The 19,618-nt window shown below is 38.6% G+C and overlaps 1 protein-coding gene across 5 annotated transcripts in view; it reads left to right on the forward strand.

Annotated features, from left to right (window-relative positions):
- The first annotated feature begins 5,469 nt into the window (after positions 1 to 5,469).
- CMKLR2 (chemerin chemokine-like receptor 2) overlaps positions 5,470 to 19,618 on the forward strand; it is a 41,596-nt gene continuing 27,447 nt past the window's right edge. For 2 of the 5 annotated variants that reach the window (XM_045520513.2, XM_010960119.3), the window contains exons 1-2: positions 5,470 to 5,786; positions 19,000 to 19,091. The gene's annotated coding sequence lies outside the window, so the exon portion shown is untranslated. Of the gene's footprint in view, positions 5,787 to 8,844; positions 9,033 to 18,999; positions 19,092 to 19,618 lie in introns of those variants that run through there. The other 3 variants (XM_045520515.2, XM_045520511.2, XM_045520510.2) reach the window with 3 other exon arrangements.

A 19,618-nucleotide genomic window follows, 5' to 3' on the forward strand; every position in this document is an offset into this window, starting at 1 on the left:
AAGGGGCCAAACATGACAAAGCATTCCAGGGACAAGAGCTGTCAATCAATCAAAAGACTGCCTCGAAGCCACAGTTTAAGAGAAAGGGGAGACAAATCCCGCCGATTTTCCTCCTTTGGATCAGCCTGCCTCCCATTCTCGGAGGTATGTATGTTTTCCTTTTTTAAATAAATATTTGAAAATCTTTCAAAATCTTTCACTACACAACGCACCATCTCTTGACTGTAAACTTATCTTTCAGGTAAGACAAGAACTGGGATCTTTATCGTTTGGGTCTATTAAAGAATAGTAACAAAAATTAAGAATAACTAACTTTCATATAAAACACAGTCCATTAAAAAAATTTTTACATAGATATGTATATGTAATTAAAACTCAGTCATCAGCAATTTTTTTAGAACTGAAGCCAACAAAAGATTTTTTGAGGGCAGAAGTATTTCATTACTGACCTTAAGAATTGCTGGCGCCCAGTGATCACAAAAAGCGGAAGGGCTTTAGTCGGTTTTATTTTTGGTTTTAAATTCCCTAAAGGCAGAACACTCCCTCACTGCCGGCACTGGGCAGGTCGCCCCCATTGTTCCCTCCTTGACGCACCACTGTTTCATAGTTAAGCTAGTTAAAGTTGGTTTGTTAATTTAATCGTGAGTGGATTCAGGTTTTACAAGGGAAACATTGGGAATCCATATTTTTTTGAATGACCAAACCTAAAATTCCTTGTGCAATAAAAAATGATTGCCCCATAACTTATATTTCTGTGCACTTCAATTGTCCTCAATTGAAGAAACCCAATAAGAAAAGAATTAGAAAAGAGGCATGAGGCTTGAAAGTGCAAACTCTTGGAGGGTCCAGATGGATGTAGTCTGTGAGTGAGGACAGCAGGGAAGAAAGGTGTAGAAATGGAAAGAAATGTCTCGCTGGAAGTGGCCAGATGGCGCGGGGAGTAGCCAATGTATCCTCCTCTAACTGTATCCTGACGGGACGCCGCCGGCCGCTGTTACCCAGATCTGGCAATTTTTTCACGAGGGGCCTACAATCTGATGTCCACGGAGGATCTCCTGATTTTTAAATGATGGAAATTGATCCTAAGTTTAGAAAACACTGCAGTGCAAACAAAACATGACCGCAGCTGCCTTACGCCCGCAGGCTACCGAATTCCTGATGAAAAATACAAGTAGCGATTGAACCAGTTACAGAGGTCGAGAAAATATGCTTTATTCTCCGATCCTTTTCCTTTTCTCAAATGTCACATTTTAGAAAAATCCAGATGCACTTACATCATTTCCATAATCTGTAGTTTAACGAGAAAAGCGGCATAATTAAAGTAAATAGTTGGGAGTGGTCTGAACTCCCAGATCCCTTCTTTCACTTGAGTCAGAGCCAAGGATGGTGTCACCCAGATGCCTGTTGACGAAGTGATGTGAACCAGATTTATTTAACCACTGGCAAACCACATTTTTTTCAAGGGCAATAAGTTAAAAGATTATTTTCCGCCCTTGGATACAAAAAAGGAAATACTTCTTCCAAGACTCAGGGTAGCTGCGGCCAGTTCTCCCAAAGAAATTATTAACCACAGAGATTCACAGCACAGAGCCCCAAGACCTTGCCCACGAGCCTCCCTGCAGCTGCACAGCCCAGACACCTTCTGAGAGGTGAGTGTTCGTTTAGCCCTCCAAAATTTCAGGCGCTGAGCATCTGACACTGGTAGTTAAGAAAATCAATCATCTAAATCCTTACACATAAATCTCACTTGATTTGGTATTTGCCATATTAAAAGATAAGGTTTTTTCCAAGGTAACAATAGAGGCTGTCCCTCCTCCACCCCCCATTTCCACAGGTGATTAGACCTTTGTATATCATAATTAAAAAGCTATATACTGATCATGGCTGAATTTTTTTAGAATTGATGGATTACTCTTATAATTAAAAAGAAATTAAATGTAGTGAAAAATGATATAACGAAAAGGGATTACTCTGTGACCCTGAACTAAGTCCTATACACTTAAAACAAATATAATGCTGGTTTTCATAGGGTTGTGCTTTCTGATCTGTATCCACAGATGGCATCAGACTGAAGCACTGTTTGAAATTCAGGAGCAGGGAGCTGGCAGAGGTGGGGAGGGAGGATAACTGAGTGATTATTTACAGGCATTTTCTATCTAGCTAGTTACTAAATTCTGTTAATGCTAATCAGTATTCAGCAGACTGTCTTGATTTTCGCTGCATATAATACTATAATTAACAAATAAAAAATGGTTGGTACCCCCCGCCCCCAAAGAAAAAAAGCTATATACTAAATCCTCTAACAGATTTACTGAGTATCCTCAAGGCTCAGTTCCTGCCAGGGCCATACAGCATTTAAAGCAAGAATTTGGAAAAGGCTTTGTCCTCTGTGGCCATTAAGAATTCTCTGGTTTAAGTGGCATGGAAGCTGCCCTGAATGGGCAGGCTGGCATGGCTCCTCGATGTGACCTCCCAAAGACACTGAGTCAGCAACTGTGAGTCTCTGCATGGGCCCAAGCCTTACTGTTCAACCCAGCAAAGGCCCCCAGGTCTAACCTCTGACTCTGCCTACCCTGAAGAAACTGGCCACAGAGGGGCATTTACACAGGGAGACAGTCATCTCCCTGTTTGACCAGAGGAAAAAAACTCAAAAGAGATGAAGTCTTTCCCTTTTTCACAAATTAGCTTCTTTAAAAAGAAAATGTCCATCTGTATCCTATTATCTCTTTTAGTGGTTATGTTCTGGGACTATTCCCCCCCCCCCTTTTTTTTTTTTACAAACAATAACAAAAAGATTAGAAATGATCATTAACAAAACCCAAATGGCCTAATTGTATTCTCCCAAATGTCTGTTTCTGAAATTTCTATCATCTGAGTATTCAGGTGTTTGGGGCAAGTTATGCTATTTTAACATCAAACAAGAAAGGAAAAGAATAAAGATATTCTGGATCATACCAAAGATGGGAGGCCAAGTTGCTGACGCCAGTTATTTCTGGTGAGAGTGCAGTAGGGAGAGGGATCATCTTAAAATCGCCCAATCCATTCTATTAGAGCTTCACTTGATTAATACAAAGCTCCTCTCTTAAAATGGAATCTCTTCAAAAGAGCCATTTTCTAACAGTAAAATTTCGAGCAGCGGTGGAGAAAAGCTATTCTTAGAGAAAGAAAATCCTGTTCCCCAAAACAATATGATAAAGGCACTGTGTATCTTCTCCTCTGAGCCCAGCTGGCCCTCCAGACCTGCTTGCACACACATGCCCCTCTGGAAAGGCCTCTTGCAACCAACAGGCTTCAGAGAGCTTGCAGTGATTTAGAAAGCGCTGGAACTGTCCTGAAAGCCTTGTATTGGCAAAGGTCATTCCTGCCCCTTCCTCCTAGTCACTCAGTTGTGGTACTACTGCTTCCCATAGAGAGAAAGTCTAATGATTAAGGGTCTTTCGAGCATGGTGTTTCGAGTCAGAATGCAGGGGACTGAACTCTAACTGCAACTTATGGGAGAGGCTCTCTTAACAGACCCGACTCCCCAGCTTAACCAATGCAGGTTAGGTTATCCCTCGTACATCCGAGCACCCCAGCTTCAGCTACTTTTGAATACAGGATCAACCATAAGGCAAGCCTCAGGGTGCGGACTGGGAGCTCCTCAAACACATAGCAAACTGCAGACTATAGGGCTGATTAGGAGAGAGGTTTTATTTACCGACTTTGATTTGAGGGGACCAATTTCAAAGCTAAGTAAGCCTATGTTACAACTCTGTTGTTTTAGGTGGTAGCTAAAACACAAAAATAAAAATGCTGACACTTCCTGGGGTTGCAGCGTGGACCGTGTTTGAACTGTGCTTGGCACACAGTAAATGCTTGCGAAATGTCATTTTTCTTGTCTTCTTTCTTTGTCCTTTGCTACTCAGTGCTTCGTGTCCCACTACTAAAAAATAAACCCCAAACCATGCAAAATAACCAAAACTTCCTGAAGTTCTCCTCAGAATGTCTTTTGTGGATGAAATTGTGCTTTTGTGTGATTACAGAAGACAGCATGTAAGCTGATGCCAAGAGGCGGGAACTGGTGACTGGATATAATCTCCAGCAGAGAATTTACTACTATCTCCTTCAAGGACCACATCCACACTCAGATAATACCAACAAAACATATGCCAAGATTATTAATCGTGGTTATATCTGTAGAATCAAGGGACTAGGGGCAAACATGGGACAGTGTACATCTTTATGGGGCTGAAGGAATATTTGTAGTTTGAAACAGCGTACCCTACCCTCTCCACCCCCAACCCCCACCCCTGACAGTATGGATTTTCTAGACTTCATTTTCTAGAGAAAGAAAAATAATTTTCCCTCTACCTTTCATTGTTCCTCACTAATTCCCCCTCCTCTCCCTCCTCAGTAAAAAAAAAAAAAAAGATTAACAAGAGAAAAAAATGTTTATGTACATGCAGGTGCCCCACAAAGATACGAGACTCAAAAGGTGGCCATAAGATTGAAGATTATATTCCATCCTGAGCTAAGGAAAGCGGTGAGGTTTGGGGATTAAAGGTGGGGGAAGGCAATTCACAGGAAGGTGAAAAGAAGAAATATTTGGTAAACAAAGGTGGCTGGGTCAAGCAGATAAGTCTCTCAGGGGAAAAAGTGATCTCTGGTAATAGCTGTCTTGCTGATACAGGCCCCTTTGCTAATGTAAATGTCCTTTATAAGTGTAAGTTCCCTCATAGATAACACCTCCTCTGTTAGAGCTTCTGCAAGGTGCCTGCAGTTCTTCAAAATAAACAACTCAGAATAATTCTTACTCTCCAAAGAGGCATATTCTGCTAACCCTCCAGCATTCGCAGCCCGTCAAATACAAATTGTGTGTTTTTCTGGCAGCTCACCTAACAGTGTTCAATCAGCCGGCCTAACAATGTGTCATGACCTAATAATGTTCAGTTTCTCATATCACATGGTCAAGCTGATGTTAGACATGAAAATCAAGTTAGCTCTGCAGAGGGAAAGCTAACCACACCGAGGCTGGCTTACTGTCAGCCTCCATGTTTCCCATCCCCTGAATTTCTGAATTCTGAGTCCCGCTTCAGGTACACAGATGTGCCCTCATCTGCCAGGGCCACAGATGAAATGAGAGATAAAAATCAAACCTTTAATTTCCTCCAAGCTTGGAAACTTTTCTCTCAACCCACCTAAGTAAAGAAATAAAAAATAAAATACATAACTTAACTAGTATGTAATTCTGATTCTTCCCTATCAGAAATACGCTGAAACCCAGGAAATAAAATCTCTCTGCTAATAAGCCCTATAGTTTGCGGCTCCTTTGACATTTTAAGGTTCTTTTCGTTCCATGGTTGGAATGAAGTTTAACTTGACTTTTCACAAGCAAAAGCCCACCCAAACACAGGCGGGATCGGTGCCTCCCTCTCCCTGGTTTTCAGCCTGCAGCGTTGAAGCCAACAGCAATAATTTCCATTCAAAAAACAAACCTCAGTTACACATGTGTACACGCTGAGCAAAAGAATTAATTTCTGCAGTATGTTCATTGCTTACTTTTCTCCTGGAATGCATGATGAATTTCTATGGAGGGTAGTGGAGGAAGGGAAGAACCACATTCAAGTGAAACCCAACATCATTCTCCTCTGCAGTGTCATTTCAAAAGCCAGATAAAAGCCAAACGAGGAGGCTGGGAAAAGAGTGAACAACGTAGCTGTTCTGAAAACCACCCTCCATTTCATTCTGGAGCAGGGAGGTTACACCCAGACATCACAAAAGCTTCTCTATTCACGGAAAATTAACTGGTAAGTGCTGTCTTGTTTATTTTCCTCAAACTGACACGTTTGCAGCTGACCTGATGGGGATTCCTGCAGATTCATTTACAAAGCTGTTTTTGGACTAACTACTAGCTGGCAAAGAAAGAGAAAGGACTCCTGATAGTTTATGGAAAGCTCTCTGTGCAGATTCATATTTTTGGTCCTGTCAAAAGTGTGTAGGAAGAGCAGAACTGGGTTTGCTACAGCTGTGATTAAATCTAAAACACTGAAAGAGAGAACAGAAGGAGGTTGCTAGGGTAGGTGGGGCGGGAGAGCACAGTGAAGAACTTTCAGTCATTTTCTAGGCTTTTACCTAGCAAATTACAGCTCCAAAATGTAGTCGTGATTCAGAAATGTCAAACATCATTTGTGGAAAGCCTACTGTAGAGAAATCTAGTGGGAGGAAATGGTACTCTGAGATGAAAATTGATTTTGCCCTCCTTAGATTACAAGGTAGGAAAAAAAGTTCTAAATTGAGTTGTAATGTGGTTTGATTTTCTCGTCTCTTTTTAAGATGAATAGCTTTGTGCTTCTTCAGGACAAACATTTCTTTGTTGTTGCATTTTTGAAATCTCATAATCAATTGCCTGTTAGAGTAATTGGTATCTGGGCTCATCTAATGAAGGACAAATGGCTAATTGAAGGGAAGGATATGGGAGAAAATGTTCAGCTAACTTGATTGTTCCTTTGGTAGCCAGATAACTGTAGGCACCAGTTGTTTTTTTGTGTGTCATAGTTTGTCCTTTCCTCCAAAGGAAAGCTAATAAAAAACAAATGAAAATTTTATAACTGAGCTTTCACCAGCAATTATTCTCTTAAATTGGACCTTTTCACTTAAAACAAATTCATTCGCCCAAGCTTCCACAAATGTGTTGCTAAATTAATCCACTAGTATTTTCTGTTTTGTGTATGAAGAAGCCAAGGGACTTTCTCTAATTTCAAATTGCCTAATTCAAGTAGTTCCTCTTTCTGAGTAAATTCTCATCATGTTTGCACATCTTCCAGACACTGAATTATTTTTAAGTTTTTTCATGGCCTTTATTTATGATTTTACCGACTTAAGTCCTTTATTTTATAAAAGAAAGTCATACATTTTCTGTGTTACTTTACCACTAATTGTCACCTCCCCGAGAGAGATTTTTAACCCAACATTCCCCTTTCAAAAGCTATGGCAATTGAAGCAAATCCATGGAAGTAATTTTAAAAGGAGAAAAACTTTATGCTCAAAGATTTTTTTTCTGGGTTGCTTATAATTTAAAAAAATCCGAAGCAATCTAAAATATCTTACAGTAGGAAGCTAGTTAAGAAACTTCTTATATATTATCTCAATGAAATATTTTGCAGTAATTATTAAATCATAATTTGGAAGGTTATGTTGCATCATGGATAAGTGTTCATATTAAAATATTAATAATGATTATGCTTATGTAAAAAGTAAATGCAGTTGAAAAACATTGAAGACAAATGGCAAAATTCAGCTACAAAATTAAAAATAGTTGTGTTAAGCTGATGGCGAACTTTGGTGTGCTAATTGGGAACCGATGGTTTGTCAGGGAGGAAAAACTTTTCCCCTACCCTCTTAAGTTCAGTTTGAGGGCCTGCGAGTAAAACTGACAAATGACAGATTTTCAAGAGATAACACAAAATTTAATCATGTATTTTTACATACATAGGGGAGTTCACACAAAGATGTGACTCAAAGGGATGGCTTGAATTTTGGGGCCTATGTACCATCTTAACGGGAAGAAAAGAGGTAAAACTTACAGGAAAACAAGTGACTTCTTAATAAGGGAAGGGGAGAGGGAGAAAGGGCACCTGTGGGAAAACAAATGACTTCTTAGGTAAGTGGGCCTTTGGGAGAATAGACGGACAATATAATAAGTTTTGTGACAACGTCTGTTTAGGTCTGCTGTGGATACTTCTCAACTCTGGTGATAAGAGACAACCTTTCCTTGTTGTTCCTGGGGAGGAGATTTATGACAATTGAGTTCTTTTGAGTTTTTTGGGGGCCTCAAATGCCTTCTGCTCAAAATAATTTTTATGCCACAGTGGCATATGCTGGACCCGTTCAGGTGATATATCTCTTCTTTTTCCCCAAACTTTCTCTAATAGTCCATTACATGTATAATTTTAAAACTTTGTAATATCGAAAATTCTCATCTATTTTTTTCTTCAGGTCTCAATTTTCATATAAACCACAAAAAGTTAAATCCTTCAATCTGGTAGGGGCTTTTTAGTTCTAATTCACTTGGTTTCTTTGGTGACATTAACTTTAGTAATTTGGTAATTAAATTTAGTAATTAACTTCTCTGCCTCGTAAAACTTCTAATGAAAGTAGTAAAAGCCAAGACCACAATAAAAACTGATAATACAAAAATTTTAAAGATAGAAAAAACATAACTAGCTAAATCAAGAGTACCAACACAGCATTCTCTTAAATTGGACAATTTCCAAACATGCCTCAAATCTACGGTTGCACAATATCTTTATACTTGCTATTTTTATTTTGTCTGTCACCCAAAACTTTAATCCCAACTCTGCCTCAATCTTATTTCATAGCTTGAGGCAGAGAAAACTTTCTGGATCTCAGGTTCCTTTCCTCTTGAATAAATCTTATTGGCTAGGGTCCTTCTAGCACTCCAGTCTTCCCACTCTTCCTTTTTTTTTTAACAACCTTTCCTTATTAAGTCATTGTTCCATGTGATGTATGTAATGGGTCCCTAGGACATATACTGGGTACCGAATAAATACTTGCTGAGACAAATCTTTTATTCAGATTCTATTTTTTCATATTCTTCAATTATCATAGTATGTTCTGATTATTTTATTGATGCTCAAATAGGATGAAAAATGCCCTTCATTGTTTTAAAAAAAATGATATCAGAAGGAACAAAGTAAACATGAGTCAGGCACAAACGTTTTGCTAGAAATTATGCAGTCCTTCGTTCAGCCTAATGAGTATAATTGGCCAGATGATTAATTAGAGGATGGAAGGGCAAGGGTTAAAATGGGGCCTGGCTTTGCCTCTGGAAGTTTCTCTTTGTGAAGCATACTGATCCAGGGAAGAGCCAACCAGCCAACCTCAATCTCATTGGCCCCTTGTTCAGCAAACACAATCAACTAGCCCTTGTGAATTTGAGTGCGTCAAATGCTGCACACAGCAATTCTTTGCAGGACGAGTGCAAATAAAGATTTGACCTGTGATAAAGGAATTGATCACATCAAATTAGTAAGGTATGTTCGGGTTTTCTGGATGGCTTAAATTTTGTTTTGTTTTGTTTTACTCTGTTTCAAGCAAAGGAAGATGGGTGGTAGAAAGTTTGGTTACTTGTTTGGAAATTGGCTATTTTCTATTTTATGGGAGGGAAGGGGGTTGTTTGTTTATCATTAACTAAGAGAAGGTACCTGTACATGTCACATTCAGTCAAGCAAATTTTTTTTTTCAGTCAAGCAAATATTGACTGAACTTTCAGCTGGTTTGGTGGGAGAAGACATGGATTTTAATGGAAGGTTCTTGCCCTTAGTAAGCTTAGAGTTGTGCTGCCTGGGAGACAGAATTAAATTACTAAATGAAAAGAGTATAAAAAGTGTGTAGTACCTACAAGATACAGAGTTCAGAAAAGGGAGGGATGGATGTGGATGGGAGTATCCAAGTTAACAGCTCATGGAGGACGTGAGACAGTGGGAGAGGTGAGCCTGGTGTCCCATCATGAGTCAAAGTGAGAGGACAAGATTTGGACTTGACTGAGCAACTGATGGGGTGTACCCACCTGAAGTTCTTGTTGGCCTGAGGAGGCTTATGGGAGAACTTGCTAGGAGGGAGGAGTCCAGAACAGCCTCTGACCTTTGAGAGGAGAAGGGGGTGTAAGAGCAGCATGCAATTAAAAATGCTGAGATGCTTCCACTAAAACATCAGGGCACAAGCAGCGCTCTGACAACAACAAAAAATGTATATATATAATGGAAGAGAATTCTCCAGTCCACTACACTAACTTCACCCCAAAGCTCTACCCAGCTTTGACAAGGCAGGTAGCCCAGCACTCTGGCAGCCCACCTGGTAGAGTCTTGGTGCCCAGGAGGAACAAACTTGTATACAAACACATGTAATTCACCTGGAAGCCCTGGAAATACTTTTCTGTGAACTCTTCTCAAGTATGATCTCTTTATTGGGCAAACATAGTGGATATTGCATCAGCCAATGGAGACAACCCAGTGAATCCTGATTTAAAACTCTAAGTACTACCTCATTTGTGCCCACTGTCAACTGGGGAAATTTTCAGGTTACAATAAAAGTATATAGCACTTTACATTTTTCACTGTGCTATTTTTGACCACACTGTGACCTCCATTCTCTAGGAAATCCAAACCTAATTAAATTCTGCAATAAAGGTTCTCACTTAAGTCCTGAAAGCCTGTAATACCAGAGCTGCTGACCTACATACAGTATTTCAGAATTTTACCAAGCCGGATAATACAGGTGCACTTAAAGCCAGGCTAACCCAACTAAGACCGGGACATTCCCAAGTGGACTCTGCTTGGGGTATAGTTTTTAAATTGAAGACTGAAGCAGAGTAGAAAGAGAATTCAGGCTCACCAGTGGGTTAGGTGAACTTTCTTAGAACACCAAAAGCAGGAGATCTTGTTGGTATTGTGAACAAAAATGCAACCACTAGATGACAATGTTCAAAGCGTGGCGAAGCCAACAAAATAATTCATTTCATAAAGTTTAACATATGAAGAATTCAATAAGGAGAGGTCAGTCTTCTCTCCTTATTGAATCACGCAGAAGCAAAGCTTATCGTGTGTGCTTACAAAGGCCTCACGGGTTACTCCTCAAAGTTATAATTTTGCATTTCTTTCTCAAAGTTTTTTTTATTTTTATTGAAGTATAGTTGATTTACAATGTTGTGTTAGTTTCTGGTATAGCATAGTGATTCAGTTTTTTATATATATATATATTTATATTTATATTTATTTATTTGTTTGTTTATTTATGTATTTATATTCTTTTAATGCAAGAAACAAAATATTAAGAACTGTCCATGGTCCAATGGACCTTGTAACAGCCTATAATGAAAAAGCCTATAATGAAAAAGAATATGAAAAGATATATATATATGTACAACTGAATTGCTATGCTGTACACCAGAAATTAACACATTGTAAATTGACTGTACTTCAATTAAAAAAAAAAAAAAACTGCCCATGGTCAACCAGCTAGTATAATAGCTGAATTTAGTATAATAACTGAATCAGTTGGAGATTGTAGGGATGAAAAACTTTTCCCTTCTTCCCTTCTAAGTCCTTTGGCTGACCTAATAATTACACTGACACAAAACAGATTAATAGGAGAAAAATTTAATTTTGTATGTACAAGAGTTCACATAATGTGAGATTCAAAGAAGTGGCCAAAGCAGACAGCTTTTATATCTTTGAGGCAAAGAAACAATAAAATCTGTGAAGAAGTGACAAGGCAAAGAAGTTTGCATTTGAGGTCGCGGAGACGTAACAAGTTTTGTTTATATAGGCTTCTTGGCCCTAAACTCTCTATTTCTGGGGACAGGGGTGCCTCCTACCCTCCTGACATGGGGAGGGTACCTTTCACATAGGAGATTTATTTCCTGCTTTCAGGGGGACAAAAGGGAGTCAGAATATTCTTATACCAATTGTTTCTCAGGTAACTTTAATTCAAAATAATCAGTATGCCAAAGTGGCATATTTGGGTGGACATATTCTGCTTCCTTTCAGTATCGTTTCTCCATTTCAAATGCTTTATACAATCACATATAACAGACCCTATTATTCAACGAAAAGTGTTCGTTACATGCATATGTAATATACTCATTACAAAAGTGTTTGAGGAACACTAGGGGGTGCATGAGGGCTTGGGATAAAGGCAGAGTTAATATTAAAAAGGGAGAACTTCCTGGGGAAGGACTTTTGCAAGGAGCTATGCAGCCTAGCAGCTTGGAAAAGATAAAGAATCCAAGCCAAGTCTAATAATGTGTGCTGGGTTGAGTTTTCATTAGGACCTAAAGCATGAAAAATAATTTGTGTATTAAATTAGATCATTAGACCTAGAAGAAAGTGCATATAGATAGGACATCCTTAATTTTTCATAAAAGTTTCTCTTTGGCAGTTTGTAATGAGAAACCTCTATTTGAGTGGAAAACATCTGGTAATGGAGTGTTCTGCTTCATTATATAACTAGGAGTTGACAAAATTGTTTTTTTTTTATTTTAAGTTGGGTTGTACCATATAAAAATGCTGTTATTTGACCTTGACCATTTTTGACCTGACAAAATGGCATGCTTACATAAAATAAGGATTACTAATTTAATGAAAATAGTAAGATGTATTTACGTATTATTTGTTTTATTACATAAATACTTGTTTGATTTGTGTGTTTTCTTTATGCACATTATAGAGTTAACTAAGTTTAACATTAAACATACTATATAGTTTTGAGGATTGAGAAAGCGCTTCCTCCTTGATTTACTAAACTTTTATTGAGCACCTGTTATCTTTCCTGCACTCTGCTCTGTGCTTGAGATATAAGGATGAGTAAAACTTAGTCTTTGCCCTTGAGGTGCTCACAGTTATTTCGCAAGGGGATAAACACATTAACTGATAATTACTGGGTTAAGAAGGAAATCTCTGAAGTCACACAGACCCAGAAGTCTTGTCTAGGCTTCACCACTTTCGCTAATTGCCCAACCCCTTTTAGCCTCATGGAAATAATAATAGTACCTCACAGGGTTGCTGTGAGAATTAAATGTGAAAATGCATGTAGAGTTACTTAGCAATGTAGTGTACTTAACAAGTACTCAAGAAATGTTAGGTATTTCCTTAATGTGTTAAATGGTATTATATAATTAGGTATGCTTCGTATTTGCTTTCTTTTGAATGCAGTTAGGTAAACTGGTTTTAATTATAAGCAACAGATTATTAGATAACAGGTTTATAGTGAAGTAATTTGCTCCTGATAATAGTTCGGAGAAAAATCTCATCATCCTAGTAGGAACTGTTGTCAGTCAAGTCTCGGTCTAGTTAAGTGGCTGGACAGATTCAACACATCTCTGGGGAGTGAGATTCGACATTCCTTTAACACCATTAATAAGAAAGAGGAACTGGGAACAGGACCTAATGGATTTGATGATAATTAAGACCTTTAATTCCTCCTCAAACTCATCTTTGCCTTCTCAGACAAATGTAAATGTTAATTGCTGCCAAGATACCCATGGGCATGAATGTCTTTTATCAAAAGCCACTGAATCTTCATTCTGCTAGTCAATAAATATTATTGAGCTCTGTTCTTTGCCCGGCACTGTGCTAGGCTCTGGGGGTATGAAGGTAAACAAAACTATAGTCGGGTGGAGGAGAGACATTCCTCAAGTAAGCATTCAAATATATAACTAAAAATTGTAAGTGAAGAGTGAGACATGTAGAATAGATAAGCAAGATGATACTGTATAGCACAGGGAAATATATACAAGATCTTGTGGTGGCTCACAGCGAAAAAAATGTGACAATGAATATATGTATGTTCATGTATATCTGAAAAATTGTGCTCTACACTGGAAATTGACACACATTGTAAAATGACTATAACTCAATAAAAAATGTTAAAAAAAAAAAAAAAGAGTGAGAGCAGAGGCCTGATTTAGGTTGGGAGATGGGCTTGTAGAGGTCAGAGAAGACTTCAATTAGGAAAGTAATATCTAAAAACACAGCTTACCCTTTAGAAGAACTGGTGATTTTCCCCTTAATTCCAAACCACCATCAAGTTCAGGAAATATGACCTTAGTCAAATCAATTGTTTGGTTACTTTATAGAAAATATGAAGTTTATATAAATTGTTTATTCTATTGCCCAACTGTATAGATAATATTAAATATGACTTTTCTGTTTGATTGTCATTTTGTCCAAATGGGCTTTCATTTCATTGCCTCTATTCAAAATAAAACCATTCTCCCTTGGGGTGATTTTATCCATTACAGTTCTTTACATAAATCAACCAAGAAGATGGAAAAATTTAGAAGATAGTAGAATGACCATCTTCTATCCTTGCCTGGGAGAGATTCCTTGCTCTGAAATGATAACTCATGTTTAAGCATAGCATTTCTCCTTGGTTTGCCTTTTGCTTTTTGAGAGATTGAATAGGGAAGGAGGAATTTCAGCATCTACTTAAAACTGCTTATCTTGTAGAAGGTATTATAATATACCAAACACTGTTTAAAAGTGGTGGTTTCAGATTTTTCCAGGAAGGTATTCATCTCCCAGAACACAGGAGTGGGTTGGGGAAATGACTGTGGAGAGTGTCTCTCCATTTTAATTTTTTATTAGATCATTTACAAGAATATTCACGCTCATTGATTTCAGCCTTAATTAAACAAAAGCTTGATTTATTAAAAATGAGATTTTCTAGCCATGTCAAATGGAATCTGCTCAAATCCACTGAGTGCTCTTCAATAATTTCCTGAAGAATGACCATTTCTTCCTTTTTACACTTTTCTCAGTCAGTAAATAGCTCATTCATCAAACTTAAGAGGATTCCCAAACAGAGTTTCTTTGGAAAAGCTGGAGATTTTTTGGGGGTGTTTTTTGTTTTTTGTTTTTTGTTTTTACTAAGCCAGGGAACTGATGTAGTTTCTAGCCAGTTGGATTACAGCAAGAAGCCCAGCTACCTGGTACCGATCTTCATCACAAGAAATGAACTCATCTACATGAATCATTTGATGTAAAACAAATAAACTCCTTTAAGTAGAACAGCACCAGAGGATCAGAATGTCCTGCTTTGGGAAGGAAGAAATGAGCATAATGTAGCTTTACTTAACAACAGGAAACCCTTGTTGCTCCCAGTGGTATCTTTCAACTAATGTTTTCTTTTAGGATGAAACATAAATCCAAATGTTATCTAAACCATTTACAAATAATATCAAACAAGCTCTTTGACTAGAGACAGTGATCATTAAATTTTGGAAGCCCCCAAATTTGGTCTCTTTCAACAAGGCCATATGTTAGTTATGTGAATTATTTCATAATACACCCTAATCAAAGGATGCATGAAATAAGATAAAACAATGATATTTCACAATTCTTGAGCACTTACTATGAGCCAGGCACTGTGCTAGGGCATGTATACACAGTATCTTGTGTAATTCTTACAACAGTGATTTACTAGTGGGGTTTCTCCCCAGATCACAGACGAAGAAACTGAAATTGAGTGTAATCAAAAAATGATACGGTACATATGAGCACTGTCATTGATTTGCTATTGTAGAGGAGGAAAAAAAGTATCTTTTCTTCTTCCTCTTCTAAACTCTCAGCTGGGGCCCCTATAACAAAGGATAGTTTAACAGGAGAAGAGCATACACATTTTTAAATGGGAGTTTTACATGACATGGGAGCCTTCAGAAGAAAATGAAGATTTGAGGAACAATTAAACTTGATTGTTTTTATGCGTACTGGATTTGATGAAAAGTGGAGAGTCATCGAAAAATGTGATAGACAAAAGGGGTGTGAGCTAAGGGTGGTAAACTGGGGGACACTCAGCAAGGCTTGTTCATTCAGATGTCCCTCAGCATCCCTCCTACTTTGGAGATAAAGATACTCCCTTCCTAAGGGTACAGGGAGGGCACTTCTCACATGAGGATCTTGTGTCCTGACTCGGGAAGTTCAGAAAGTCCTTCCTGCATCTGCTATTTCTCATATTCTTTCAGCGTAAACTATTCTATATGCCAAGGTGCCATATTTTTAGTTGGCGTGTCTTTAACTTCATCAGTAATTATGTTGGATTGGAGCAGGGGGAAATGTGAAGTAGTACCTACAAATAAGAAAATATGAAAGGAGACTGGAGACAGAAGAAGATTATAGTAGTAATAGATGACTGTGTATCAGACCCTGAGCTTCACTCAGTTGCCTCATTTCCTCCTCACAGCTGCCCAATAAAGTAGATATTTTTATTACCCCTATTTCTACAGATGGAGGAATTGAGGCTTAGAGCTTCTGACTGACTTCCCAGGGCCACCCAGGTGGGTGACAATTGGCCCTGTAGTTAGAAACCCGGGTCTGTCTGACTCCAGGGCTCTTGTTCATAACCACCATATACTGCCCGGAAAGGCTTAGGATCCCTTCTGGATACATCAAAGCTCATGGTGAGGATAGACGGTGGCGTAGAGAGTGGTTTAACCAGGGTGACAGAAGAGAAAGAAGACAGACATGGAAGCCTGGAGAAGGAAAGGTGGAGAAAGTCAAGTCTGCATAAACACCCTGATGGGTTTAGATATCCCAAGGGCGAGCCGAGGCCAGCGCCAGGGCGGATGCCCATGAGACGGAGCTGGGACTTCGCGGGGAGCTGCTGACTTCTCTCCATCCCCCTCTGGTGAGGCGGGAAGTGTCTCCTCAGGCCGGGAAAGGCATTCTGTTTTCTCAGACTGCAGCCTTGATCAGGCAAAGTGCCACATCTAACCATTTATTTTGGAGTTTGGGGATGGCTGGAACACTGGCTTGGCTCTCTTCCTCGATTTGAGTAGCTGCCAAAGGGATTAAGTGGCCTCAGTCTGACTGCAAAAAAAAAAAAAACAAAAAAAAACAAAAAACAAAGAAAGAGAGAGATAAAAGGAAAGCTGCACATATCTGAATGCTGCGTTAATGTCCTGGCTGTGTAAAACAGTTGTATTAATCTTGCTTATTGGCCTTCTGATTCCAATAGTCATACTAAGGGCCTCATTTCTAACATTCCGTCCTTAAGGAGAACAGATAGGAATGAAGGATGAAGGGAAGAGAGAGATCTCGGGATCCCTAAAGAAAGAGCTTTGCTCAGCAATACAAACTTATGGTGATGCCAGAGTTCTCCCTCCTTAAGCCCTTCCTGCTTGCCTTGTACTGCACCCAGACCAAGCCTCCAGCCCCACCCCACCCCTTCCTCTAAATGAGTGCTTCCCCCGTTCTGCTGTTCAGTTCCATCATTATCATAGAAGGGGAAGGTAAGTTTAGGTTTTAGAATCTTGAGTGAGCCAGAAAGAAACTACATACACACTTAAAAAAAACACCTTACCACATCCCTGCCCACCTCTCCCCACTCTCATTTGTGCCCTCAAGGTCGGACCAATACTTTTGGACTAAAGAGTTATTAAAAAACCATTAAAAAAAAAAAAAAACAAGTAGATCGTGACTCACATACAAATATAAAGTTAACCTGTTTCAAAGGTTTTATTCAACTCATTAATTAATGATAGAATCAGTCAGATATTACAATGGGTTAAAAGGAGAATCCATAGTATCACACATACATAGACCATCAGGAGTGTCGAAATGATTTATAGGGCGTGGGGTAGGGGTATAGCTCAGTGGTAAAGTGTGTACTGGGTTCAGTACCTCCATTAAAAAACAAACAAAAAAGAAATGACTTATAAACAGTTGCAAAACTGGTCAATATTTACAGGGCAATAATTAATTACATTCTACTAGCCACAATTCATTTATATTTCTCAAGACAAGACTGTTTGCATTATTATAAGTTGTCTACAACTTGCACAATTGTAAAACACACAAAGACAGTGACAGGCAGAGAGAACCTGAAATAAATCATATTTTTCAGGATACCCACATATCATAAATCATGTCTTACAGTGTAGCTGTGTAGTAAGACCACTGTACTGAGTCTCCTTCCAGTGTTCCACTTCAATGTGTCAAGAAGTTGAGGAGTGTGGTCTTTTCTAAGCAGTACTGTAAGACGTCACCTTGAAAACACTTCAGATAATTGGCTGGTCTGTTAGCTACAAGGATCCTTTTCATTATTCAATGCAAAATAACTAATTACAAATTTAAACAAATTATTTTGAATAAAAAGTTGCTTAGGGAGCAAGCAGCTTTCTAGATTTGAAAATGAGGAGGTGGGGGCTGGACAGGAGGCTGAAGATGAAAAATTGAAGGTTCTTGGTGGTACTGAGCTTGACTTCTTCTGACTCTGAGCTGGAAGTAGAAATAGTAAGGATGGTGAAGTAGGATATAAAGGGTTACCTGAAACAACAGCAGAGTGTGCCTCAGGGGACACCTGCCGGTCAGGACCCTGGTGAGCCTCCAGAACCATCAGCAAGCCCCCGGTGGTTTGCCAGGAGGTCATGATCATGGCCAGACTGTTTTGTGGCTAACACTTCCACCCAGGCCCATGTGGGCAAACATAACTGATGCCGCAGCTGCTGTGCCCTATTTCCGCATCTGTTTAGGTTCCTCTTGGTTCTTGCTCCAGTCCCAGTTTCTGCATCCTGACTCCTGGCTGCCCTGTCTCCTGCAGCGTTATTATTTCCAGCCTCCTTGTGTGAGTATTAACATTTTACTAATAAACAGGCTGTCTTCTCTGATGTGTGGCTTCAGCTAGCCTCCTGACTTCATTCCTCCACACGTGGTGGAGCGTCAGTTCTACTGGCTTCAAATCAGCTTGATCTTACCCTCCTAAGGTGGGTCCTCCCCTCCTAGCCCTTAGCTGTGGTTGCACCTCTTCCCTCAAGGTCACTCTGCACCTGAGCCCCCTAACAGGCTTGCACTCAAAAGGCTCTCAGCTGCTTCATCTGGGAACCCAGAAACATGACCTCAAATTACTTCCTGGCTCAGCTTCACTCAGATTAACTACTTTGGTGCTGAAATAATTCCAGAATTCTAATTCTCCCAACCTGCAATGAGAAAGAGAAAGTAAGCAAAAAAAGAAAAAAAAAAAGAAAAGAAAACCAAATCTAATTTTGGCCATAATGGTAGGGCTTGGTGTTCAGTAGGTAAAATTATTTTTCTTTTTCGATTTTTTTAGACTTTTTTTTATTGAGTTACAGTCATTTTACAATGTTGTGTCAAATTCCAGTGTAGAGCACAATTTTTCAGTTATACATGAACATACATATATTCATTGTCACTTTTTTTTCTAAAATTATTAATCTATATCAAGATCACTTTTACTTTTGAACTTCCTTGCTTGTTCCTTCGGCAGGTATTTACTGAGCATATTCCATAATCTAGGGATTTATCTAGCAACTAAGGATATAGAAGAGAATTTTAAAAAGGCAAAGTTCTGGTACTCAGAGTTTACACTGTATACCTAAGAGGCTTTCTTAGAATGAAGAGGTAAATAATTAATTATTTAAAGAGTTCTGCTTTATAGGGGGAAACTTTAAGAGTCTAATTGGTATTCTAATCTGTGTTCTCTCAGTTAATCACAGATAGATTAACCAGAAAACTCGTGGCAGCAACTGAAATAAAGGCATAATCTCCAAAAGGTATAGTCTTACAAGCCTTAAAGAGGTAAGCGATAGCAAACATCCTGGCCTGTATTTTTTCCCAACTTTTTATTATGAAAAATTTTAAACATTCAGAGAAGTTGAAAGAATAACAGAGAACAACCATGTACTTATAACCTACAGTTGTTAACATTTTGCTATATTTGGTTGATGTATAATTATTTGTATATGAATGTGTATTTTTAAAATTTCTTATCTGAAAATAATTTCAAGCTTACAGAAAGGTTGCAAGAAAAATACAAAGAATCCTCTCATACCCCCTTTACCTAGATTCACCAATTGTTAAGCTTTTGTCCCTTTTGCTTTTATATTCTCTCTATGTATGTGTGTAGGTAATTTTTATGAACCATTTGAGAGGAAGTAGTGTACATCATGTCCCAGATACCCTATATTTTTTAGTGTCTCTTTCCTACAAATACAGACATTCTACCTAACTACTGTGTACTTCTCAGTGACAGAGAATTTAAAATTGATGCAATACTTTTTAAAATCTAATCTATGATCCATATTCCATTTTGTCAGTTGATCCAG

This window comes from Camelus bactrianus, chromosome 5 (genome assembly GCF_048773025.1).
Source record: "Camelus bactrianus isolate YW-2024 breed Bactrian camel chromosome 5, ASM4877302v1, whole genome shotgun sequence".
Taxonomy (NCBI): domain Eukaryota; kingdom Metazoa; phylum Chordata; class Mammalia; order Artiodactyla; family Camelidae; genus Camelus; species Camelus bactrianus.